This window comes from Stegodyphus dumicola, chromosome X1, assembly GCF_044657685.1.
Source record: "Stegodyphus dumicola isolate Sdum_Otavi_A_Nest chromosome X1, ASM4465768v1".
Classification (NCBI taxonomy): Eukaryota; Metazoa; Arthropoda; class Arachnida; order Araneae; family Eresidae; genus Stegodyphus; species Stegodyphus dumicola.
The window spans coordinates 61,078,065-61,104,704 of NC_140780.1; the positions used below are offsets into that span (position 1 = coordinate 61,078,065).

A 26,640-nucleotide genomic window follows, 5' to 3' on the forward strand; every position below is an offset into this window, starting at 1 on the left:
GTGAAAGTGAAATAATAATAATAAAATGTTCTTAAATCATAAGCTATTCACATTCATGTCATGTGAAAATGAATAAAGCATACAGCAAAAATTTAATATTTCTAAAGCAAATCATGCATATATTTTATGTAATTACATATAATTATATAAAAAATTTAACTGTAAAACTCTATTGAGTCACATTTTCAAACAGTTTATTCCATTACGATTCACCCAATAAGGAAAACTGACCATGGATGTGTTTTCGCTTCACAGATCACAAATAAAAGCATTCATAACCATTAAAGGTATTTGAGCATGCATGTATTTTCATTTAAAAACATTAATCTACGACAAAATATCAGTACCTCCATATTATCCATAATAAATCGGTTTATTTTCAATAATTTACTGAATAAGGAAATAACAGAAACCTTCATTATTATAATAATAAAATATTAAATAATACACTGTATTCTGAAAAACAGCAGAATTGTAGAAATGAAATTGCTCTTATGGACTTTTCAAAGAATTTAAGAGGCAAGAAAATAAAGATCTGGAGCTGTATTATTTTTATTTTCTTAGTAAATTTCAAGAAAATCACAAAATTTCTGCAATGATAATTAATTTTTTATAGTATGTTTTACTTTATTTTGAATACTGTTACTGTGCCTCTTATTCATCATGCTTTAAAATTGTTTCACTAAACATACTTCGGAAGGCATAGGTACCGTTATACAAATATAATACTTAACGCAATAATAAAATCAACAAATTGCAATATTATCAAACAGTAAGAAAATGCAAAATTAACTAAAAATAAATTATAATTCATTAAAGGAATGGCCTTTTTCAATCAAACATTTCTGTTAAAGAAAAATGTTAAAATTCATTTATGCATCATGATAAGTACAGTTTTATCCATAATAAATCGAAAAGGGAAAATTTATGTAATACAAGAACAATACTTGAAATATAAGCTGCTAAGTTTTGCGAAAATGCATCATATGATGTACTTGCAACAGAAGCACTAATATCAGTATTACTTGTTTATAACGATCAATTTGGTATGGAGTGTCAGCAATTTCCATATCATTTACATCACTGCTTTAAATGCTCAGTGTTCTTGATAACTGCAAGTAGATCTGTAAGTATGAAAACTATATCATTATCAGATTCATTGCTTGATAGCTTACTTGTGCTAATAATATTTTGCGCCATTAGTATTCTCATTCTCTGCTGAAAATCATGTGCAGAGTCAATATCCATCCAAACCGATTTAGAAAAGATAATTTCCTTTCAGTTCGGAATTTGATTATTTCCACCATTTCCTTCCAGGTCCTCATATGGATTGATGCTTTTGTAACCTCTGAAACAAAAAGAACAGTGTGTTTTTGCTGTGCAACTGTTCAGACTATCAAACGCGTCATTTATATTTGAAAAGAAATCAGTATGTATGACTAGCTGATGCAGCCAAACGACCTTGTGCCACACAGAATGTCTGAAGGCATTAGCTGCTAATTTACACACACAGCATCAACGCAGTCAACATTTACATGCTGGTTCATTAACTTTGGAGCACACCTATTAGGCATTTTATGAACAAATCCCACATGAATTTGATGTGTTTTCAACTGGCAATTCTCTCACACTGAAATTAAATACCATACTTAACAAAATTATTTTATAAGCATTTTAAAAAGCGAGGCGCATCAAAACGTGTGAATAACTTTTGACATTCAATATATGTTCTTGCCTCTATGAATTTCACAGCATTTTTTTTTTTTTTTTTTTTTTTTGTAGCACATCATATTGTTTGCTCTTCAATCCCATACAAATACCGCAGGAGTCAAACCACAATTAAATAATTTGTAAAGGGCTTCCACGACCAAAGTTTACAATGTAACACCAGGAGTAGAGTGTGAAAAAAAGAAAAATAACCCATAACCTGTTTCCATTTCTTACAAAGCCCACACATCCTAAAAACAATAGCATGAGTTGCATACTGGAAAATTATAGTTGTTTTACTTTAGAAACTAGTCTTCTTATTCAATGATGTAATAATTTTGCTTATCATATAACAAGCTTTGCTTTGAAATTATTTCACTGCAAGATATGATGCAATACTTGACTTAACTTTTCAATTTACTGGCAACTATATGGCACTAAGCACAGCGACTAAAAAATCCATGTTGAAATTTTGTACTAGAAATAGATAATGTAGGCTAACTAGGTAAGTGCAAGGAAAAAAAATGCCTTAAGAGTATTATATACTTATGGACTGCATAGGTAGATTTGAAGATATAGATTTTTGTTCTCTGTAGGCCACATCCAAGACTTCTGGAGAAGGCCAGGGTCCGTCCAGGGCTGTCGAGTCATTTAAGAAGATAGACCACATTCACTGATCATTTGAAACAGTTGGTGTGATCGTATAAAGGTAAAAATCATTGGGTGAGCATGATTGAATCAGCTGGAGTATCTTCTCAACTCCAGCTTCATTAAATTTTTGTTTGTGCCATATTTAGTTTTGAAATGTGACAGTTTTTGACCTAATTGCCTGAGTTTGATAGATTTAGGGGTTAAATTTTGGTTTCGAGTGATATACCTTTTTGGAATGTCACTTGATTTACTTGGTTCAGCCACTTGCCCTGAAGATGATCAGCTTAGCTGTTCACAGATTAATGACACTAGAATAACGCTTCTTGCACAACTTAGCAGACAACTCCTTCACATTTACTAGTCTGCTGCTTTTGCCAATTGGAATGCCAGTTGATTTGCTTGGTTCAGCCACTTGTCCTGAAGATGGTCAGCTTGGGCTGTTCACAGCTTAATGACACTGAAATGACGCTTGCTGCACAGCTTAGTAGATGGCTCCTTCAAGTTTACTATAGTCTGATCCTTCTGCGTATTTCATCAGCTGGAAGAGAGAAAAATCATATACTTAGGACGATTTGCATAATAATTACGAAAGAGCATCATTATGAATTATTTATTTTACAGTTTTACTCTATTAATTAATCATTTATTTACTGAACAATGTTACATTTATTACGGAATACATCACTGAATTATTAATATTGGTATCTCATATTGCAATAATACTGCACATTATAAATGCTAGATTAAACAACTGTTGGGACTTTAAAATAATACAAAGGAGCAAATGATACAAACTTAGTTTTTTTAATGTATAAACCTTTAATTTAAAATAACTTCTCCTTCATAAAGATATTAAAAAATTTAACAAACATATTGAAAGTATGAAAAGTAATGCAAAAATTTAAAGCATTGTTTAGAATAGAAATATATAATGTGGGTTAATCACGTACTAGGAATAATAAAATGTTAAAACTTGTAGCATAATGAAACGCAGGCTTATTTAACTTTCTGAATTTTTGGAACATGAATGTAATGCATACCTGTTTTGTCAAATTTTATTTCGTTTAGCTGAAGAATAGGGAAACTCTATCTTTGTTGTTCAGTATTCATAATCATCAAAATGGGAGAACAGAGACGGCTTGTTTTGTACAAAATATCAGCTGATTTCTTCAGTATATCTTTGTCTCCCCCAGCACTTGATACAACAATCAACCCATCGATAACAATAATAATAATAAACATAAAAACTGTGTATAAAAATAAAAATAAATTAAGAAGTAATTTTAAAAATTCCATTCAAAACTGAAGGTTAACTTGCCAAGACAAAATGACATATTTAATGTAAATACAAACTTCTTTATTTTTAAAGATTATTTTATGATTATTTTTAATCAGCAAAGTAGCCTAATAACGAATTGAGATAATACATTTGATTCCTTAAATTAATAAATAAGATAATGTTTTTTATTAATTATTAATGTCTTTCACTTATTAATGATAAAAAGAAACTGTACAAAAATCTCTCTCAGTTCACTTGAAATGATAACAACGCAAATTGATGTAGAAGCATGGATTGGATCGGGTTATTAGTACTGTGGCTATCTGCTGAGCAGAATGCCTTCACAGAGAGCTATACCTTTATATCGATGGAGAAAACCATGGAAACTACCATGCAGCCAGTCCATTTGGCAGGATGTAGCACATTTAGTAATGAAACTTAAAAATATATTAATAATGAATAAGGTGAAATTTATAAAGTTTTTTTTCTTTTGAATGTTTAATTTAAATAGCAGTCCTATCTCCATGTGAGGACTTAAGCGTGTGCTTTAGGTGTTAAGATAAAGGGGGGAACACTATTAATATTTCTCTTGGGAAAACTATCTTGCTTAACACTGCCCACTTTCTCTTCAACAATACTGCGTCAGAATCATGATAAATTTTCTAACTGCCCTTTTATTTACTCAGAGTGATAATGGTCTGAGTTCATTTCTTCTGTATTTGTTTCATTTATGGCCTCAAAAATTTTCTTACTACACTTTATGCTATAGTTGGAATTTGAGTTAATGTGGTGCTAATATCCAGAGATAAACCGTCATAATACTTCTGTAGTTAACTGAAGTCAGCAAATGCTTATATTAGTTTCAATGATTTATAAGCAAGTAAATAGTTTATCTGGTCATTTAATAAACAAAATAATTTTCATAATTTATTTCAATTTTCATTACTCTGCTGAAATTTGAAACCATTATTAAAGAGGGATTACAAGAAGTTGTTAAGAAATACGTCACATTTACGTTCCTTAGCTTTGCTACTTTTTAACTTCAGTAAGTTTCAGAATTTTCGAGTAATTCATCTCATCTTTCGACACAAAAATCAGAAACAAGTTTAGATATTTCCTTGGCTTTAAAGTTATAAGAAAAGTATTATAAATAAAATGTAATACAGTAATACAACTGAAGGTACACGATAAGTGCTACCAACAAGAAGCGTAAAAGTCTGACCCGTGAAAGAATCTTGTATGGTCTCCCCCATGATGTTGACCATCTGTAGTTCAGAATATTAGGTGATGCCTTAGTGTTTGAGAGAGCCGATATTCAGTTGCTTCGATACAGTGTTGTTTGTGGAACCCAAATTGGGTTTTGCTGATGAGATCATATTTCTCAGTATGTGCAATGAGCCTTCATTGGATTTATTGTTTCAAAGAGCTTCCTTAAAAGTGGAGAAGATTGATAGGTTTGTAATTATTGGGATTCTTTGGGCAGTTCCCTGGTTTAGGAAAATTTAAGACGACAGCATGTTTCCACTGCTGTGGAAAATAGTGAGATCATAGGCATGCGTAAAAAATATTTATTATTAAAATGCTGACTTTTCTCGGTGTTTCTTTGATAACCTTGTTAGAGATGGTATTAAAATATTTTAGCTTTCTTGATATCAAGTATTTTGATGAGATATATCACCTCTCCAAAAGCAACTGGAGGATTTAAAATCATTACTATGTATGTACTTCTTGGAAACTTTGAAGAGTACGCTCGACTTTATCTTTTGTTTTGGACTAGGCAAGGGCATTTCCTGTGAAAGAATCTTGTATGCTTTCCCCTATAAGATTGGCCATCTGTAGCTGAAAATAATAGGTGACGCCTTGATGTTTGAGAGAGCCGACTTTCAGTTGCTTCGATTTTAAACCTCTTGCACTTTTCTATAAATCTTCAGCTTCAACATTTTCGAGTAATTCATCTCATCTTTCGACACAAAATTCAGAAACAAGTTTAGATATTTCCTTGGCTTTAAAGTTTAGAAGCCTTTTTGTATCAGGATCGATACTGAGTTACCACCATTTGCTTAATCTATTTTTATATTTTATTTATCAAATGCCTGTCGTTTGGCCACTAGGAGATTAGGCAGCGGGCTCTCTAATATCTCGCCACACGACAAAAACAAAAAAAAAAAAAAAAAAAAAAAAGATAGTACAGGGCTCTCGCCCAAATGTAACTCAGTCATATCTTTCCCAGTCATATAAAGAAAACACGTAGGAGAGTCCACAATGTTAAAACGAAAAAGATGTTGCTAAAAACTAAAAAGACACTGCTAAAAGTTGCAGCCCCACGAGGTGAGTCAGCAACAGGTTGTGGTCTAGAAAAAGTACATTTCAAAGTCTGGCCATTCGAAAGATGCAAAGCTGTATTATGAAGAAAACACCTGGAAATCTTAGCTATTTCCAATTTAGCTGAATGGAATAGCAAATTTGCATTAGCACTGCATAAATTAGCCATTTTTAGAGAATTCGGCGAAAGCTGTAGCGGATTTAGCATATCTCAGGGTGCACCATGAGGAGGCCTGCTACGTTACAACCCTAAATTAGCAATGCCTTCGCCGGGACTCGAACCTGGCCCACTCGAATACAAGCCGAGTGTGCTGCCGTTACACCACGAAGGCATCCTTGACTTTGTCTTGGATATAATCAGGCAGTACATTTGTGTCCTTGGGTAGATATTCTGTACATGAAGAATCAATAGTATTTTGTAATTTTAAATTTAGAAGGGATATACCACTCTCAGTATTTACAATATTAGGAAGTGGAGCAGTTGCATTTACGTCAGAAAGTAATCTGATGCATTGTGACTAGCAAGTCTTCTCTGTGTTATGATTTGTCACTGGATTGTCTTGACAGTCGTCGAAACTTTGCTTTTTCTCCCATTATAAAAGTTCTTGGACTAATGAAAATGATGCCAAATTTGGCTCAGTATAAATGGTTGCCAGATACACTGCGGATCATTGTTTTGTGGAAAATTAGCGGTGTTGCCAGTTTCTTAAGTGTGCTTAAACAAAAAAGGAAAACAAGACATTGCACTGATAAGGATTGAAATCTATGTAACCATAGAAAATATTAAGTGTTACAAATTAATATAATTTGTCTGTTAAATGCTATAAAAAAAGTGCTGAATTTAGCATTAAAAATAAACACTATTCCTACCTAATTCTTTTATATCATATGTAACATCATGTGCTGCCATCTAGTTGTATTATTGATAACTAAACGTTCACGATTCTAATACAGATTAAGGCAAATGTTAATATACAAACAGAAAAGAATTCCACGCAGTTTAATGAGATTTTTAACCAATTATAAATTTAATTCATTATCAATATGCCCCCTTTATTTAATTTTATTATTTAACAAATGAATTAATTTAGGATAGTATTTTAATTTGGCAAAATTCTCATTTGAATCGATTTCAAGTTAAAAGGGCTCTTCCAAGAAACATTTTAGTTAAAAATGTTTCGTCATCTAAAGTATAAGAGGAACCTTGTCTCATTATCTGTAATAAAATCCTTTCGCTTAAAACTAACTAAATTTAAATTTTGTTTAATATTAAAGCAAACTAACTCAAGTCAACATAGTTGTCTTACATTTATCTTTTACATTTGCGTACGCTGTCTACATCATTTAAGATTTTGCACTTGATAACCTAGTACAAAGCACAGATACTTTTTTTTTTTTTTTTCTAGAAGTTTTTTATTAATAGAACACGTTTTTCAAAGAAATTAAAGAGAGAAGTGAAAAGACTGTTCGGTTTCCTTTCTTTTTGAATATTTGTGCTGCTTTTAAAATTAGGCAAAAAAGCAACCTAAGTTTGGCGTCGATTTTAATTAAAACTTAAGGGATTTCGAGCGTGAACAGACGCAAGTCCCTCTTCTTCAAGGAAAACGTGTGAAATGTTGTGGTACAGGTTAAAAAAATTTACATGTGAAAATACTTTCGCTGATATTTAAGATTTTATTCTCGATAGCAAAATATAAAGTACACCTACCATTTTATAATTTTCTTATAAATGAAATCTTGCGGAAATATCAAATTCATTTATGAATTTGATATTTCAGCTGTCTCTCTTCTTTTAATTAGAAAATGACGGGAAATCGAAATTTTTGATTTTATTGAAATGTTTAGTAGAAAACATTTTGAGGATATTTAAAATAATCGGGAGGAACGGAGAAGAATATAGAATTTCAGAGCAAAAGAAGACAAATGTGAAAAATATTTTCGCTATGTTTTGTGTTTGAATAAACATGCTCTTTCTATTTCATAATTAATAATAACAGGCCTTTTTTATGTATTTTAGTTAAAATTTACGAATTTAAGAAAAATAAAGATTTCAAAATTTTTTATTTCAATTAAAAAATTTTCATGCGGAAAATATGGCTGCTTTGCCTTGAATGTTAACCTCCTGTCATATGATAACAACGGGTCTCAGACTGCAGATTAATCAATTTGATTTCTCTGTTAACGTTTTAGGGAAAATTTACTGCATTTTCGGCTTTTTAACATTCCGCTTTGGTCTCTTGTAAAGAATGAAAAATGTTACACTTCATAATTTAGTGAAATGAATTCATTTGTAAAACACCATTCTACCTCTACTTCAGACCATACAAGTTAAAGTGTTAATTTTGAAAATATTTATTGCAAAGAAAATATTAAAAAAAAAAAAAAAAGATTTTAGTGGAAGAATTTCAGGAATTCAGTGTTTGCTTATTTGCTTTGTCCATTATGCCAAATCATGTGAGGCCTGTGGGGTGGAATGTTCGTGGAGGAACTTCTAAGGGAAACTGACTGGTATTGCGTTTACACAAAGAATTCATTGTTAATGACACACCTTGTTTGTTTTTCATTACTTTTTAAAATTAGATCTGAAAGAAAGCTTTGTTACACTAAATTACATGAAGTAATATTTTGCTTGAAAGCTAATTAACTATTCTAATTGGTCATTCTGAGAGAAATTTTTTTAAATGCTATTGTTATTTAACACACCTTAATTATGGTATTTTTTGCATTTAAATATAATATCTCCTGTATACTGTCGTTCCTTTTAAGTATAAATCTCGTAGACACTTCAAATTAAACAAAGCAGCGTAGATTTTGAATGAAATTATTAATTTCGAGGGCAATCAAACACAGGTCTTCTTCAGGACGGAGGAAAAATTCTACATAGGGTTCGCGCAGATTTTTTAAAATTATTATTTTCATAATTTTAATTTTTGCTCCTGAAAAACAGAGAACTGAACTGTCACCCTCGAAGTCGATAGAGTTTCATTCAAAATTTACCCCCAAAATAAGATTGCAATTTTGCCTAATTTTAAGGTTTGTATTAGCGTGTTTCTTTACAATTTGGTTCGTAGACATTTGTTTAATCATCTACTAGTTATTGAAGAAATGGCAATAAGCTATATTTCTGTCTGAAGTAGATTTTTTTCACAATTTATTGAAGCAAACTATTACCGTATATACTCGCGTATAAGTCGATACCGCGTATAAGTCGACCCCCCCCCCCCACTTCGACATAAAAAATTCGTAGAAAATAAGAAACCCGCGTATAAGTCGACCCCCCACTTCCGAAATCGATCGAGAAACTTCGAAAAAAAAATTTTAAGTACTACATTTATTCAAAATCATCTGAGAAAAAAAAGTAAGTATACGATAAAAAATACCTTGGTAAATAAACAAAATCAAAATCCTTCAACGTCTGATTCATGGTCAGATTCGCCAAACATTTCATAGAACTCTTCTGTCGTCATTGGCTCGTCATCATACATATTTTCAGTCTCGAACTCTGTATTGTTACAATCACTACTACAGCCTTCGTCGTCATTTTCACTTTCAAAAACAGCATCATCTTCCGTGCCGTCTACTTCACTGCTAATACAACATTTTTTAAATGATTTTATAATCATTCAGAGGGTATTTCGCAGGCATTCGCATTTTTCAGGGGCAAAAACATAAAAATTTCCAAAAGTGTCCACAGTTTTGGCCACCACTGTAGTTCGTCATATAACTTAAGTCATGAAATTACTTCAAGTAAGAGGCTTATTTGATAAGTCGTCCAATTCGAGTGCGGGAAGAAAACAGCTGCATTATACAAAGAAATTTTTGAACTTCCGATTCTTTTAATTTTTTATGGCCCCGCGTATAAGTCGACCTCCCCCCCACTTTGAAGTCTTTTTTTTTGTCCAAAATATCTCGACTTATACGCGGGTATATACGGTATATTTAATTGCGCTTTTACCCCCACCCATTTTTTTACTAATTTTACCTTCTGAAAATTGAAAGGGGAAAATTACACGGTGTGCACCATTTCTGAGGGAAAGGTTTAAATGAAGGACACAGCACATTAGAAAAACACTTAGCTGTGCTACTATCATTGTATTCTGTATTTCAGAATGATTAATTTCAGTTAAAGTTATTAATTTCAATAATATTTCTGTTACTTACACAAGGCTCATTTGTGCCGAAACAGATAAGAACATTGAACAATAGTAGTAGTTCGACACAAGATTCAACGGACAAGTTAGTTGTTTTTATACTTCTTCCATGTTTAACTTGAAAATGATCCAGTTTCGCTTGAAACGTCCTTCACGAAGGCATCTTTTTCTTAAAGCAGATAGCCCTAATGTATTCTGCTATAATCTAATAAATCCAATTTTTTTTTTTTTTTTTTTTTTTTTTTTCACGAGAAACGAGAAATACTAATTTCTCCGTTCTAGATATTCTTGGTACTTTGTATTGAAATATTTTAACAATAATTTATTGATATTCAAAATTACATGTAAATATAATGTAAATATAATCATTATTGTGTATATATCTAAAATGGCGCTTACATCACCTAGTTCAAAACTGCGCTGGAAGGAATAAGAGAGACTTCTCTTCCTCCATGTCCAAACATTGCAAATATCTTCATATATTTATGAGCTGCACAAAAACTTGAAAACTAATAATTGGCAGAGATCAATGTTCCCTTGGCGTTGACCTTCATAAAAAAAGAGTGGAAGAAATCAACCAATTAATGAATAAAATAAAATAAAATTTTCCAATTATTAATCATAAAAAACTGTCGAAATAACAGATGACTAACTGCATGATTTAACTAAAATGAAATGTGTGCAGTTTGATCAGCAAAAAGCATTTTTCTTTTTCTTTCTTTCTTTCTTTTTTTTTTTTTTTTTTTCTTTTTTTTTTTTAGCCAAGCCAATTTTGTTAAATATTTGAAATAGTTATATATCAAAGTAAAAGCTGGTGAGTTATGTCACAGGTTGTACCAATGAAATGGAACCTTTTATATGTTGGTGGCTTTTAAAGTTTATACACCGATTGAAATATAGAGGCGGGGAGAACCCTAGAAGGCGTTAGAAAATGATTTGATTTCATATATAAGTGAACATGAATACAATTTTAAATTATTCTTTAGTATAAGATAACTTTTTTTTCTTTTTTCTGATTTAAAAGTAGATGGAGTAGATGGACTGGTTAAAAGTAGATGAACTGATTTAAATATAGATTTAAAAGTAAAGGATTTTTCAGCATTGTTCTTTTTTAGTTATTACATATCATATCCACACCCACCCACCAAATTATATACATACTTATTTCGTATCACACCGACTTTTAAGCAAAAGCATGTAGAATATACTTTTTATCTTGTTTTCTAATTTTTGCAGCTCAATGAGCAAAAATCCTTGACCACAAAGGTCTTGTTTAGTTTGTTCTCCTTTCTTAACAGCTTTCGGTAGCAGTTATGGTTTATGGTTAAGGCATACAGATGAAGATGACGAATTGGATTTCGAGAAATCACTAATCTTTATTTTCGCACACATCAAATTTATTTGTCAGACACTTATTCAGTCACAATTAAGTATGATAAATGTCTATGTACATTGGTTTTTTAAAGAAATGACGTAGGCATTTAAGAGGCGAAGCAGCGGGGATGTATTAGCCGTGGCGGAGTTAGCAAAAGAATGACGTAGTCGATCCCATCCGATCCGATCCGAGCATTTTATGCCGAGATATTGCGCTGCAGCGCAACCTGATTGACGTAATTCCCTGTGCCAAGAGTATTTATACTACGTCTGATGTAATTCTAGAGACAAGCTATGATTGGTTAATTTGAGGTTGTTATGTAATATAGAATGATCTCGAATTTGGGAGAGCAGATGAATTTAGGGGGAGAGCACCAAATCTAGAATAATTAATTTTGAGGTCTCCAAATATTTTTAAAGCAGCTATCTTGTTATATCTTAAGTGTATGGGAGTGTGTATATGCATATATATATATATATATATATATATATATATATAACTCCAATTTACTTTAGAATTTTTTTACTTCAATCCTGCAGCTATAGCGCAGGCCGGGTATAAAAATTTGCTTTTAATTTTAGCCTCTTATTATGTTCTTTTTGTAATATAATACATGCATCTGTACATGTACAGAGTAAACCTCCTTAAAGCGAACTCTTTTAAGGAGAACCTTAGGGCAACAAGAAAGTAGTAAGAAAGTGCCTTCTATTCTATAAAATCTAATGATGCAGTGGACTTCATCGGAACAGTTCGTTATTCGTGCTAATTGAAATTCGCGTTAACCGATAAAACGTCATACAAGTTCATGTACATCACTGGCAGGACCGAAAATTTGTTCCTGAGTAGTAGAAAATGCCGGTTCATGGGCAGGATCTCAAACTCCAAGGCGGATTGCGGATGAGCAGGCAGGCGGAGGCGCGGACTCAGCTAGATGATAAGAGAAAGGACCGGGAAAAGCGTGATGATAAGAGATTATTTATTGATTTTCTAGTGGTTAGGCACCATTAGAAAATCCCTTCCTTTGTTAAGCAGTTTTTAGCCTTTTAATTTTGCTTTATATTCCAGATATTTTATTACGTATATAATGGTTATTTTTTAAGTACCATGAACAAGTCTTATGTCTAAATTTAATGACTGATTTGAAAGGCTTTCATTTTAAAGGTAAATTTTTAATTTCTACCATGTGTAGCTTTATAATTTAATATGTACTCTTAATTCTAACGTATTTCTTATATTTCATTTCGTAAGGAAGTTTTCCACAATCTTAATACTTATTATTAGTAGATATTTTCACAATATTTGACCCAGCATATTCTTAATTTTGATTTATTTTTTAAATTTTCCAAACGCACTTATTCAGATACGCTTTGTTATTTGCTATGTTACTTAATTTTAGATGTAATGTTTAACTTTGTATAGTATTATTTAAGTTTTCAACAGTTATTTTATGTTAATACTCTATCCTATCTCCCTAATTTCCATTGCCCTGCCGGAATGTAAATTATTAGCTCGTGTGGAACTCAAATAGGTTAGAAAATAGAGAGTATTTAAAAGAAGGTTTTAGAGTAGCGGTTTTCAACCTTTTCACTAAAGCGTACCATCTAAACAAAAATTGAAAACCTTTAGTACCAAGACTACAAAATACTATTACCACTACCACTCTTGAACAAAGCTCAGATCGCATAAATTTATGAGTGTTAGAGAAAAAACTCAATCAGGTTGCTGGGGTTTTAATTTTTGAATTTAATTGTTAAAAATATTTTGCTTCTTTTGCGTACCACCAATTTTTCTCTTGCCTGCTACCGGTTGAGAACCCCTGTTTTGGAGGGTAAAATCACAGCGTGTTCTGCGTGCTTGAAGGCCACGTTGCTAAATTTGATTCTTTCGCGATTATCATTCTGTGGCGTTGAGTTACCCTTGCTATTAAGCTTGTTTACGCCGACTTCCGTTAGAGCTATCTTTCGCGTTATTGAAAGTGTGAAGCCGTTGGGCTATACTCATTTTCATTAATTTCAGTTCATCCCTTATCTATAAGATAATCCATAATTGTTGGCTTCTGTAAGCAACAGTTTGTGCCGTCTGTTAAACTTTATTTAAAAGGGTCCTTTATATTCCTTTTCTCTGTGTTACTTACAAGACATAGTGATAATTCACAGATTGTCTTTTAGAGTTCTGGTCTAATTTTCTGCTGTCTAAGAAGACCAGATCCTATAACTTATTTTGTAGATTTTAACCTTTGTAATTTTAAACCAATTTATTGTACTTTCTAATGATATACTCGCTTTTTTACTTAATTTTTAATTTCTTTCATATATTTTAACCTTTCCATCAAGTCTTACATGCTCTTAATAATAATTTCCAACATACTTTTAATTTTAATTTTATTCCTGTATTTTCTGATCATATACATGACCTTTACGTAATTTTAAATTTAAAATTTTTAACGTGTTCCCTACTTTTAATGCTTGAAATTTTTAACATATTATGAATTTTGTTATATTTCTCGCCATATACATGACTTTCATTCAACGTTTAACTACTTTCATACAATTTAAATTTCGTAATTTCCAACGTCGTCGTAAATTTAACTTAATTCCGTATTTTATGACCATATATATGACTTTTACTTAATTTTAGAGGCAGTTTTTTACTTGTTTCGTATAGTTTAACTATTCTTAATTTTGAACTTTTTTTTTTCATTCACCACAGATATGATCTTTATTTAATTTTTTATGTAATTTTTTAAAAAAAGTTTTTGATATTTTCTTTTTTCTAGTCTGCAACACACTCTGAATTTTAAGCCATTTTTCATAATTTTCTATCATAATAACGTTTTTGATTTTACTTGTATTACTATTTCACTTAATTTTTTAAGTTTAAATTTTTAAACGTGCTGATATTTTTGAATTAAGCATTTTATTTTATAACCGTTAATTATTATTCGGTCATATAAGAAATCTCCGCGCTTTTGTGCCACTAGATGGTATTGATACCTATATATCCTGTCACACTCACCCGGTTGTCTCAAACGAACATGTGCTTAAAAGGTGACATTCAGCTTCCATTGTTTGTGAAGATAGTTTTCTAATTCGTTGCTCATGTAAAAAGTCATATTGATTTAAAAATGAGTGAAATATCTGAAGAAATACACTATCTGATGTTTTTTTTTACTATAAAAAAGGTAAAAACGCTGCAAAACCATGCCGAAAAATTTGTGAAGTGTACGGTGAGAATGCTGTGAGTGAACGAAGGACCCAGGAGTGGTTTGCTCGATTTCGTTCCAAAAATTTCGATGTTAAGATTGGAAGGGAATTGTCCATTATGAGCTGCTGCAACCTGGTGAAACCATCAATTCGATCTTGTACTGTGGACAACTCGACCGTTTGAATGAAGCAGTCCAGAAAGGACGACCAGAATTGGCCAACAGAAACGGAGTTGTGTTCCATCACGACAATGCGTGGCTACACGCATTTTTAATGACTCGGAACAAATTGACGGAACTTGATTGGGAAGTTTTGATGCACCTACCGTACAGACTGGACTTTGCACCATCTGACTACCAGTTGTTTCGGTCTCTGCAAAACTCTCTTGATGGTAAAAAATTGCCGACTGAAGAGCCGCTGAAAATTACTTGGCCAAGTTTTTCGAGGATAAACCACAGCAGTTCTACACTGCTGTAATTATGAAGTTACCCGAAAAGTGGTCAAAGGTAATAGATAACAATGGTCAATATGTAGTTGATAAAAACTGATTTTCAATAAAAAAAATTTTTGTTCAAAAATGTAACAAAGAAACGCGGAGAGTTTTTATATGACCCAATAATAATATCCATTATGTTGAATACTCCTTAATTAGTCTACATTTTATAGTTCTATTTTAATTTGCACATTCTTCAATTTCTCATTCTGTAGTAGTGTTACATTTACTAATTATACTATTTTACTTCATTCTTAACTTTATTTGCATTTTAAACTTTATAATTTTTTGCATATTCAGGTATATTTCCTTACAATTTTTTGTATCGTTTATATCTGAATGCATGTTTTCAAGCTCTTCAATGTTACCAATGGTTAGTTTCTAATCTCATTGCCCTTTAAGCTAACTTGTCCGAATTTTTAGTATGAAATCAAAACTTTCATCCATAATTTTAGAACCATATTCACTGTTTCACACACTCACATAGAAATCTTTCTTAATATTTTTAATGTTTAATACCTTTTAATTCAGTATTTTTTGCTAATTGACTGCATACATTCCGTTGTTTTTACACTTTTAACGGCCTTAACTATGCTAATTTTTAATTTACTACTTTTTCTCGCCCCTAGTATGGATATTTCTACCTTCATGGACAACTTTCAAGAGAAATTAACAATTATTTATATTATATGCACAAGGAAATTCCTGAGATAAACATTTCAAATGTCGAATCAGAGGTGAATTACCCTCGATTTTACTCACTAGTTACCATTTCCTCCGTTGAAATTTTCTTTTATTGATATACTTTTATTTCTAGAGCATAATGTTGACACATTTATTCAAACTTAGTACAGTTTCAACTTAATTCACTAACCAACTTCACTTATAGTCTATTTTATAATTTCTTATTCTAGGATTTTCTTTTATGAATGTCAGTTTTTATTAATTTATTTGCCAATGCATTTTCTATGAACGAAATCTTGTTAAACACTACTATACATTTATCCCGCTCATTAGGAATAGTACCCATATTTCAATGAAATGTAGAATCTTGTAATACATTATTATAAAACCTAAATAAGATATCATTTTCTATAAACAGTATACCGTAAAAAAGAGAATTCTTATGATAACTTATCAGCTCTTAAGAAGTAAGCGTAAAGTAGTCAACCAGTGGTCTCAGAAATTCTCCTTCATTTTCTAAATATATCCTTTTATGTAAAAAAAAAAAAAAAAAAAAAAAAAAAAAAAAAAAAATCAGTGAAACTCTTTTTGTGAAGGCATACGCATTTTTCCTTAACAGATGAAAACTGGAAAATTTTCTCCTTCCATAGATTTAGCTATAAGATATTTCTCCCGCTTTCCTAGCGTGCCTTCGTGATGCAGTGGTCTGCACGCTGGGCCGGTATTCCAGAGGTCCATGGTTCGATTCCCGGCGAAGTCGTTTGCTCATTTTTCATCTTGCCTGCTTCCAAAAAATCCTAATGACTCTACATAGCTTTTACACATACTTTCATCGGAACAAAAAATGATTTTACTTGAAAAATAGGATATCTCCTACTAAGAAAATTAGATTATTAGAAAGAAAATTAGGAAATTGAAAGAATTACAATCAAGTGCATATTTAGCAGATTTAGTATTAGTAATTTAGTTTTAGCAGATTCATGCTATCCTAGTAACAAGACTATCATACTTCAAAACTGTATTAAAACTGGGCAAAATAAAATCAACATAAATTCTACATTAAATGTTTAAAAACTTATAAGTATGCAATGGTAGTTATATATACAATATAATATATGTTGTCATTTATAAAATATTAATGATTTTTGGAAATAATGCACAAAATTTTAGTTTTGTTTTATAATTAGTTTAACGAATTGTTAGAAAAATATTTTAGGTCATTTCCATTTTACCCCTGTTGATATTGGTATATTAAAATATATGGAATAATTAAGTTGCATCTAGTTAGTAAAACAAAACATTACGAAAAGTATGATACGGCATATTTTTAATCAATATAATTACTTCATTTTGGAATTATAATATTTTCGTAAGAAATTAATACCACTGAAAAAAATATTATTACACTAAAGGAATAAACGAGATTCTCGACCGCGTTGTTCAAGTTTTTGTAATTTTACTTCATAACACACTCGTACATAAACATATTAGACTGAATTATAAACCAAGTATAACTAATTAGATAATCCTAGAAAAAGAATAAACTAAACCTAGTAAGCAAAAAAATATATACATTACATTCAGAATTCTAAATGTTTATATAAACGTTTCTCGCAAGGCCTGCCGGGAAAAAGATGTCAAACGTTCTTTGGTCAGACGATTGGAAAAGAACGCTAACATGATTAGTTTTGTTTTCAACAACCACATTACCATTTCAATTAAATACCACAAACAGTGATTAAATTTTGGAATAATTAGTTTTAAATAATAATACGGGCAATTTAAGGCGTAATTTATCGGATGCACAATGACAAAATACTACTATTAGATCTGCATTTGGAATAAATATTTTGCACTCTTTCAACTCATTAGACATTACGAACACTGATATTAATTAATCGCAAAGCTTAAACGTTTAAATACTTACTCACTACATATAACAGTGCAAAGTGCATGAGAATAATCTGCAAAAAATGAACAAAAAATATTTCAAGTAGTAATTGTAAACATTTTCTTACTTACCTGCGCTATACAACCAACATGCATTCAGCCATGTTTTTTTCTGCAACTAGCTTTCAAACACTTTTCTCCTGATTGGCTAATTTCCAGTCAGTCACGTGATTCTTCCGCGCGGCTACTGAAACATTATCTGTAATGCTACAAGCAAATCAGCTGTTACCGCTACAGTTTGCTTTCAACCTGTTACCATTACAGGAAATTCTTCTGTAACTTTTTGATTTCTGTAACTTTACAAAACTTTTGCCTGTAATGAGCGAACTTTTTTTTTACCGTGCACAGAGAGAGGAAAAGGGTGCAAAGGACCCTTTTACTAATTTAAATAAAGTATAACAGACGGCATCAACTCGGGCTTACAGAAGCCAAAATTTATAGATTAACTTAAAGATAACGGATGAACTAAAAATTAATGAAAATAAGTATAGCTCAACAGCTTCACACTTTCAACAACGCGCAAGCATATTTATATTTCTCTTAACATTCTTATTTCATTCATGACTATTTTAATTATCTCTCTCCGTGCTCTCTGACATGTGTTGTAAAAGAACACCAAACACGAATGTGTTTATGTATACGTGTTCAACACTGCCTCCTACAATCAAAACACTAACGCGTTAAAATTCAACATGACAAGACCTCGTAACACACCCTATCTTCAACTCTAAACCCTGAGGTACTATTCTGAAAGTGGCTAACTCTGAAGTGTAGCGTCAGAGAGCCTAACTACATTCATTCAACCTTTAACACATATTCACCATAATTTGGTCTTTTTACAGTCACACGAATAAAAAAAATTTTTTTGGCATTACTTTCACTTTTACCATATCACAGTATTTCTTAACATTTAAAATAACAGTTCACATTGTATATAAGAACATATTAACATGCCGTTAATTTTACGCATTTTAAAACATACATTAGTAGTACATTGTTAACTTCTATTCTTTTCCAAGCAAGTGCCAATTCTTCTACATTGAAATACTACATTCCAAAAAGTCTTTCAGACTAAAACTTCTTTCTTGCCACAATGTTTTAAATAAAATTTATACAATAACTTTTACAATATTTAAGTATTTACACATTCCTATTATACATCAACTTTAGTTTTACGCGCGAGTAATTGAAAAACATAATACCAAAATCGGTAACAACTCATTTCTCGCCTTTTTGGCGATAAAGGTAGACCTCACATGAGGTAAAACTTCTTGAAATCTGCCACTTGCAGTAAGAATGAAAGATTAACTTAAGTTTGCAAAGTAACATAAAATTTTACTTATCTTTGTGATATTCGGACATTCTTTTCTGAGCCCAGTCCTGGAAGGTAGCGAAGATTCTCGTTTGATTTATCCTCCTTGTGCGGGCTCGCCCCTCAGTTTCTTCCTCTAGAAGCTTTCTTTTTCCTCCAGTTCGGTCACCCTTGAATACCTTCTTTTTCGCCTCTGCCTGTGGTCTTGGCCGTTTGATGGCAGCTGGTCTTGGCGGAACCGGGACACTTCTTTCTCGTTCCTGCTTGGACCTCGTTGCTGGCCGTTCAAATTTTCCTTGTATCTTTTCCTCGGCCGCTAGTGGCCCTTCCGCAGTTCGGCGACATTTGCTGCGGAGAGTCCTGTCGGATGAGTCGATCTTCCGTTTGGGAGCAGGGTTATAGTTGCCGTTATTTCTCCTGGCTTTCTTTGCATTCGTCGTACTTCTCCCTTCTTCATTCTGGGGGTGTTCGTGAGCTCTCTTTTCTGGACGGTGGAACGGCTTCTTTTTCTTGTTACCTTCAATTTTCCAACGGGGAAACTTTCTTTTCAATTGCTCCTGCCTCCTAATGGCTTGTCCTTGTGCTTGACGTTGTTCCACCTCTGGTGCTTGTGCCTGCCGTGTCTGCCGTGCCGGATCCTGCAAAAGATCTTTGAAAATTTGCATTTTATTACGATCATAGTAGGGTTTTATTTGATCAATGTTTGCGGAGCATGTTTCACCATTTCTAGCTTTTAACACCACTACAGCGTGAGTTATTTTTTCTATGACATATGGTCCTTCAAATCGTGGAAAAAATTTGGCAGTTTTATCTTCTGGTGCTGAAGAAAGTGAATGCTTAATTTTTAACACTTCATCCCCTACTTTATAAGTTACTCCCCGTCGTTTCATATCATAATAAAGCTTCTGTTTTCTCTGTGCTACTTCAGTATTCTTTTTTGCTTCTTTAATTAATTTTTCTATATGACCCATTTTAAATTCTGGGGCTCTTTGTTGAACATAAAATAATTTATCTAACGGCGCTTTAATCTTTCTGCCTAAAAATAACTCAGCAGGAGTTTTGCCCATCGTATCATGTTTTGCAGTCCTAAGGGCGAAAGCTAATTCATTGACATAGTTATCCCAGCTTTTATGAAAATTTTTAACATAACTACGGATAATTTTCACTATATTTCTATTGACCCGTTCTGCTATATTTGATTGCGGCCAATACGGGACCATTTTTAAATGACGTATGCCCAGTTTTTGGCACAATTTCTTCAAATATATTACTTACAAATTGAGGACCATTATCCGATATAACTTTTAGGGGCGCCCCGTATTTTAAAATATATTTATTTAAAATAGAATCGATAACTAATTTCACAGAGGCTCGATTTAAGGGAACAATTTCGGTCCACTTACTAAAATGATCAACCATAATAAGGAGATAGCGACTTTTGTTTAACTGACTTTTTGGGAAAGGGCCCAATAAATCGATGCCGATTATTTCATTTGGAAATTCGGATTTAATACTATTTAGAAACCCGGCCGGGCGGAAATTAATATAATTAACTGCTTGACATGTTGGGCAGGACTGGACATACGCCCTTGTTAACTTTTGCAGTTTAGGAAAATAGACTGCCTCGCGTACGCGTTGTATAGTTTTTCGAATACCAGCATGAGAAGCTAAAGGGCTGTCATGCAACTCCTGCAGGATATTTAATCTAAGACTAGCTGGGATAACAGGTCGAAATTCGTTGTTGGAATTCGTAGTTTTTGTATAAAATAATAGACCATCTATTAGTTCGTAATGGGCCGCCCTATTTCTTATCGCCACAATATCTTGGTGGCTAAAATTTTCAGGATTCTTTAAATACTCATAAATGCTTCCAAACTCAGGATCCTTGCCCAGTTCGGTTATTACAGTTTCTCGGGAATTTATTGTACATGCTGTGAGCATTGCCACCTTTACAGTATTACCTTCTTCATCTATTTTAATTCTGGATAGGGCATCTGCTACGATATTTTCCTTTCCGGGGGTATGCTTGATTACCAGATTATATTCTTGTAGCTTGAGTGCCCATCTTATTAACCTTGGGGATAAGTTTTTCCCTGAGTACAATCTAGTTACCGCCGCATGATCAGAGTACACTGTTATTGGCGCCTTTCCAAAATAGACTCGGAACTTTTGCACTGCTAATAGAACTGCAAGTGCCTCTCTCTCGGTCGCGGAATAGTTTCTTTGTGTTTGATTTAAAGTTCGGCTAAAAAATGCCACGGGCTGCTGATTTTGTGAAAGTACCGCTCCTACCGCATAATCCGAAGCATCCGCTGAAATTTCTAAATTCTCATCCTTTTCAGGAAATTTCAACACAGGGGCTTGCGTTAATGCTTGCTTTAATTTTTCGGACGCACTATTGGCTTCGGCCGTCCACGAGAATCTTGCCTTTTTCCTTTTTAATTTTAACAATGGTTCAGCAATAGCTGCAAAATCTTTTATAAAGGACCTATAATATGAACAAAGTCCTAGAAAAGAAGAGAGCTTCTTCGCCGTGTTTGGAGTCGGATACTTTTGTACACCAATTATTTTTGATTCGACTGTCTCGATTCCTTTCTGAGATATTTTGTAACCTAAATATTTTAATTCAGGGGCTGCAAATTTGCACTTTTCGACATTAACTTTTAGACCGGCCTCATTTAATAAAGAAAACACCTGTCTTAAATCCTGTACATGTTGGTCGAGATTATCACTAGTAATAATGATATCGTCTAAATAGATAAATGTGAACTTTCCAAGAACAGGCCTTAACACAATGTCCATACATCGCTGAAATGTTGCCGGTGCCCCTGAAAGGCCAAACGGCATACGCAGAAATGCATAAGTGCCAGACTTGGTTATAAAAGCAGTCTTAGGCACGTCCTCAGGCCTAACCCCTATTTGAAAATAACCAGTCGTTAAGTCTAAAGTCGTCATATATTTAGTCGATGTTATGTTCCTTAGAATTTCTTCAATAATAGGTAACGGATATACCGGATATTTAGTTATGGAGTTTAATTTACGGTAGTCAATCGCGAATCTCCACCTTTTTGGATGTGTCAATGGATAGTCATTATTTTTCTTACATAAAACCACCGGGCTAGCATAACTACTTGAGATGGGCGTTATGATCTTTTTACGTAGCATATCGGTGATATGCCATTCTATAATTTTTTCCTTATTCTTATCATACCGGTATGCTTTGTGGCGAACTGGCATTGAATCTCCGGTGTCAATACTATGGTTAGTAACCTGAGTAAATCCTGGAATATCACTAAATAACGAAGCAAATTCACTTACCACTTGTCGGATACTTCGTTGCTCTTCATTAGGCAGGTGGTCAAGGTTTAACATCGGCGGTTCAGCCTGTTCTTCTCGAACTGGTTTCATCGTCAGCTTAAGGGACGCTTCATTAAAATCCAGCGTTGCTTGTGCCTCTGAAAGAAAATCTATTCCTAAGATAATATGTGCTTTCAGATTCTTTACTATGAAAAACATAACCTTCACTTGTTCGTCCTTGATACGGATGTATAGCGGTAATTTACCTATGCACTTAAATCTTTCTCCTTGCGCAGCTAACACTGTCGTATTATCCAAATTATATATGCGATATTTACGAAAATACTTCCTAAAAAAATCTTGTGCCACACAGGAACACTGCGCGCCTGTATCCAGGAGTGCGGTGGCTGGGATATTATTCACCAACACTTCAATCTTCGGAAGAGTCAAATTTTTCACCATTACTGTATTTAACTTGAAGGAAGAGGGGTTTTCTTGGCCTTCGGATTTCCGCACCCTCCCGTCAGCAGAAATCCGTTTTAGTTTAAATCATTTTTCATTTCCATGCTTTCCTTCTTTTTCCACTGGCCTCGAGACTTTTTTCCTGGATTGCTATTGAACTGTCGACGTTCGCCGGCTGTTTTTGAATGCTCGGGTTTCCTTGCCCACTGATTCGCTTTGCTTCCGTAGCCGTGTGCTTGACTTTGCTGTGGTCTTGGCGCACCAAATTGGTTTCGTTGTTGATATTGGCGTCTTCTTTAAATGTCCGCCGTTCTTCTACTTTCAAACTGGATTGGTATCTCAAATAACTTTTCCAGTGTAGTCGGATTTCTTAATTCAATAAAGTCTTGCACTTGGGGAAGTAACCTCGGCAAAATCACTTGAATTATCTCAGGATCCGGACGGTTTCCATACAAGAGTTTGAAGACGTGAATTTTTCTTAAAATAAAGCTTGAGAGATTTTCGATTCTTTGCTGATATATGCTGAAAAGTTCCGTTTCTAATTTCGCACGATCCCTTACGACAGGCAAGGCGTTTACTAGGGCAGTCTTGATATTTTCGTAAGTATAGGTGGGACTTCCTGCTTGACCCAAGAGACTTCTGCCTATACATTTGAACCAGTTAAGCGCTTGGCCCCTCAAAGCGCTGGTAGCTAAGGTAACTTTTTGAAACTCGTGCACGGGGTAGAGCATGAAGTGGTCATCCAATTTTTCCAAAAAACTGGTTACCGGTGAGTTTCCATTAAATGTTGCTTCTGGTTTCATTGAAGCGCGCATGGTCTGGACGATGTAACCAAATCCTTCCAGGGCGGCAGCTGGCATTTCTGGATTCTGAGCCGTTTCTGCAGGCAGCACAGGTTCTTCTTGAAACTCGGCCATGGTTATTCTTCTTCGTTGGGCGCCACTATCAGGTTCTATGTTCCGTCTTACTTTCTTTGGGAACATGCAAGGACCTGACTCGGAACAGGGAGCTTACTAAAGCTATGTTCAATAACTGTGGGAAGTAGACAAGATACACAAGAAGGGTATACAAAACCCTTTATTTTTCACTCTTTACAATAATTTCCGTACTTCGGAATACAGAGACCAACTACTTGTGGTCTGAACGTAAGAATATAAAAATATAACTAAACTCTAACTTAAATTTGGAATAATCAACAAGGGCCTACGTGTAAGATTGGCCGGATATTAACAGGAAGCCGTATGTAGTACAGAGAACTGTTAACACTACAATACGTTTAAAATTATCACGAGGATTAAACCTCTGGCCTGGAAGGCAAACAGCAACCGAGTAAAACTTCTAAGGCAAGCGGCCTGCTTCGACTAACTCCTTCCTCTCTCTCGCTTGGCAAAAAGCCACAACTTAAGTACTTGGCGTTCGCCAGACAAATTTTGCATAAATAAGTTAACGCTTTTAATTCTGGCCGGAAGTAGAAAATAAGAAGTGATAGTAAAGATTTAAAATAAAATAAACGTTAGTAAAACTTAAGATCCTTACAATATTAAGTATTAAGATTGTGGGAAAACTTCCTTATGAAGTGAACATATAAGAAATACGTTAGAATTTATCGTACATATTAAACTATAAAGCTTCGCATGATAGAAATTAAAAATTTACCTCTAAAATTAAAGCCTGTCAGATCAGTCATTAAATTTGGACACAAGAGTTGTTCAGGGTACTTAAAAAATTGTTGTCTTGTGTTTCCACCGTCTTTACCAGGTCTTAGTCTAATTAAAAAATAACTGTTATATACGTAATAAAATATCTGGAATATAAAGCAAAATTAAAAGGTTAAAAACTGCTTAACAAAGGTAACTATCGCCAGAAAATCAATAAAATATAATCTCTTATCATCAGGCGTTCCCGGTCCTTTCTCTTATCATCAAGCTGGTTCCGCGCCTCTGTCTGCGGGCTCATCCGCAATCCGCCTTGGAGTTTGAGATCCTGCCCGTGAACCGGCATTTTCTACTACTCATGAACAGATGTTCGGTCCTGCCAGTGATGTATATGATCTTACAGGAAGTTTTATCGGTTAACGGGAATTTCAATTAGCAGGAATAACGACCTGTTAGTCCTTTGCGGCATTAGACTTTATCATTTGACACTAATTTTCAGTTTGTCATGTTTTTTCCCTGTTGTTTATGTACTAGGGCTGCGTTGAGAAATGTTCCAATTTTCAAAGTTTTTCATGTTTTTTCCCTGTTGTTGCTGTGCTAGGGCTGCGTTCAGGAATGTTTCATCCCATTTAATTGAAAATATCACAGAATGCACTGCATTCTTTAAAAAATTGCCAACATGAGTAACTTTGCTCGACAATCGCTATCATCGTCTCATTAATGAGCTTCAGTCGTATTAACAATGAGCTTCAATCAACTAATGTGCAGATGTTGAACATTTCAACAAATGTTCAGATGTGTTTTTTTATTCTTTAAATGTTAGCTTGCATGACTAATGTTAAATTTGCAATAATTTTGAATTAATCATGCAAAATTATTTACTTGTCTTTTTCTTCCATGGGTGACCGGGTGAGTTCCTAGTTTCTCTTCTTCCTTAAACTCAGTAGGAGACAGCACACTAAATGAATAATTCCAGTTAAAATTTAAATGAACTGCACTAATATTTTTCAGGACGCGACAACTAACGTTAAGTTGCAAGCAGTAAGAAAGTGATTCATGGCCAAAAGTAAGCAGACAGGCATAGATCTGCAGGCAAAACAAAAGGTCTGAGAGGAAGTAGACTGTGGGGTATTGAAAGAAAGTACGATTGCCTAAAAGTATGGAATTGCCAAATCTATCCTATCTACAATACTTAAAGATCGTGAAAAATTTCTTAATGCTGCTGCATCGGGTTCTGGGAACAAATCCAAGCGACTTCGCAGTGCTAATTACGATGATGCCAAAAATTTTCTTCCAGAATAATTCAATCAAATGCGTGCTTCTAATGTACCTTTATGTGGACCTATAATTCAGTTAAAAGTAAATAAGTTTGAAAAAAAAATTAGATATTCAAGATTTCAATTGTTCCTCTAGTAGTCTTTAACGCTTCCGAAAGACACTCGATTTCATCACTAGCGATTTGTGATGAAGTAAATAAAGCTGATGAAGAAGGAGCAAACAGCTTTTTGTATGAATTTGAGCAAGCGTGAGAAAAGTATGCCTCTACAGGATGGACAAAAATGGAATTTTATACAATCTTTTTCCAAGTCGCACCCTCGGAAAGTGACATGTGCCATGGTAGAGCGCAGTAAGAAACGTTTAACTGCCAATCCTTGTGTGTAGCAGTAAAGCCGCCTTTCTTTCTTTCTTTCTTTTTTTTTTTTTTTTTTTCCTCATTTGTGGACCGACTGTTCTTTATTAACTAAAGATACAACATGTTGCAACATAAAATGAGTGTTAGTTTTAGTACATCTAGATGAAATAATTAGAATTGTTAGACGTGCTATTTACACTATTTACAAAGTATGGTAGGTCTTGTGTTTCCACCGTCTTTACCAGGTCTTAGTCTATTACATTAAGCTTCATTGTTTTGGATGTAGTTTGACTCATTTACTCGTTTCATGATTGCGATGATGGCAGTCGAAATCCTTGAAGAGTCTGTTGATGGGGAAACTTCGTAAGTCCGGTGGGAAGTGAGGTGTATGCAAGTCCGCGGTATTGTGACAGTACTTGATGTTATGTAGAATATCTACGGTAAGTCCGACGAAACGGGTTGTTTT

General features: G+C 33.5%; 1 long non-coding RNA gene across 1 annotated transcript; it reads right to left on the bottom strand.

The window, feature by feature from the left end:
- Positions 1-1,734: 1,734 nt before the first annotated feature.
- On the bottom strand, positions 1,735-11,758 carry LOC146993159 (uncharacterized). The gene is made up of 2 exons (XR_015038811.1): positions 10,510-11,758; positions 1,735-2,896 (listed from the first exon to the last, which is right to left on the bottom strand). It is a non-coding gene; the product is annotated as an uncharacterized LOC146993159 (long non-coding RNA).
- Between the last annotated feature and the right edge of the window lie 14,882 nt (positions 11,759-26,640).